Genomic DNA, 2,172 nt, shown 5'->3' with positions numbered 1-2,172 from the left:
TATTACTTTTCCCATATCTCTTCATGTTTCAGTCTGCAAAGCTTATATGTTGTTCATTTGCCAGAATGTGGTGTTCCCAAGATCATTATAAAGATATGAAATGTCAGACTGATTATAACACTTATTGCTACATTCATGTGTACATTTCTTCGTTAATTAAAATGTGTGGTTCTTTTATACACAAATGCAGTATAAGTGAGGGGAATACTGCATATTGGCTATTTACTGTAATTTATTTTTAACTTGTTGATGCTGAATCCCAAATGCTTGGGTAAAGGGAAAGGACACTTTATTAATAAACATGCCCATATTAATTATTAAAACCTTTCAAATTCCTTTCACAGTTTATACAGTGTGAAGTGCTTTTTGTCATCTGAACTTTCAGGATACTGTGTATGTGCTCATTGTGGTTATCTGGCATGGTTTGAACTGTAGACAGGACAATATAGCTGTTACAGAACCATGTTAGAGAATCACCATACACACGAAGGCTCCAATCCTGCAGAGAGATTTCTCAGGGGTCCAGGTGCTGGCAGCCTGGCTCACTGGTTAAAACTGGACTATGGGAACAGGAACTGTAACTGGGGGGCCAAGGGTTGGAGTCAAAGTCAGGAGCCAAGGACCAGAGCCAGAATCAGGAGTCGGGAACCAGAGCCAAGAGTCAGAGGTGGAGTCAGGACCAGGGAAGGGGATGTGAGCTGGAACAAGTCTGGATCCTGAGCGAACACAGCAGCAGGCCTAGCATTGAGCAACTGAGCTGAAAGCAGCCCTGCCGGCTCTCTTCAGCCAATCAGGTGTTCCGACCGCAATCCAGCTGAACTCATTAATCAGCCTGGCTAGTTCTCAGGCTCACGCATCTAAAGGAGCTCAATCCTGACCAGATCTGTGCAGATGGCCTTTGTACCTGTGTGGAGCCTCTCTGAAGTCATTGTGGGCTCAAGCCACTACCTCAGGGGTTCTCAGACTGGGGGTCGTGACACCTTAAGGGGTCGCAAGGTTATTACATGGGGGTTTCAAGCTGTCAGCCTCCACCCCCAAACTCTGCTTTGTCTCCAGCATTGATAATAGTGTTAAATATAAAAATGTGTTTTTAATTTATAAGGGGGGGTCGCACTCATAGGCTTGCTGTGTGAAAGGGGTCACCAGTACAAAAGTTTGAGAACCACTGCACTACCTCATGATGAGTTTGCTAACATGATTCTGTGACTGCTGACCTGCCCACAATGCAGACAAAAAACATGTTAGAACACAGATTTTAGACAGTTGTATGTTGGTCTGGTTACTAATAGTGTAGGCAGTCCTATTTATTTCCAGTTAGGTGTCTTCAGTGCCTTCAATGGGACCCCATAGGATTGGAACCTACATACAGAAATTTGAAGTAATCTCTATAAAGGCTTTGTGGTTTAGCAAGTAAGATATGGGTCTGTTCCTATCTCTGCGTTTAAACCTCTTATATGAATCTTTACCAAGTCATTTAAACTCTCTGAGCCAGCTTCTCCTGTCTGATTAATTCACTTTGCGCTGCTTACTCAAGTCGTCCATTCTTCAGTTACTCTATCTAGCAGATGGATAACTGCACATTTTTCATAGACCAAAGGGGCATTTGGGTGAGGAATGAAGAAGGACAAGTTTTTAATGAGATCCAAGAGTTTTCTTTCACTTCTGAAAATTATCCCTGTGTGATTTTTGGAGGCTAGCAGCAAAAATATTCTCCGTTGATGTGTTTTTTTCTCCATAAGCTTCATTGACAGAGAATCTCATCTAGTTTTCAAATGATGGGAATTTTTTAAAACATTTTATTATTTCTGCCCTTTAAAACTGCCTCCTGCATGAGCCAATGTCAAAATCTACCCACATTTCCAATATTCTGCTGTAATGTGATTTAATTAGGCAGGTAGAGGAACATTTGCAAAAAAAAAAGCCATTTTTGGGCCATATTTAATCAACGTTTTCAGAAAATATTCTAGCTGACATTAAAAAATTTGAAAGCATGAGGATTTTTCTTTGTTGATTTTGATCTTCATAACAATCTTATGGGAACATGGTTGTAACTTCTTTGTAGTGGAAACCCAGCTGCAGAGACAGGGCTTGAACACAGGTCATCTAGCTTCATAACCATGAGATTCTAGTACTTGAGCTAAAGGAAGATCTCTACTTGTCAGCTATAGAAAT

Source organism: Trachemys scripta, chromosome 9 (genome assembly GCF_013100865.1).
Source record: "Trachemys scripta elegans isolate TJP31775 chromosome 9, CAS_Tse_1.0, whole genome shotgun sequence".
Classification (NCBI taxonomy): domain Eukaryota; kingdom Metazoa; phylum Chordata; order Testudines; family Emydidae; genus Trachemys; species Trachemys scripta.
The sequence above is the reverse complement of the archived record's forward strand: the minus strand, read 5'-3'. Positions refer to the sequence as shown.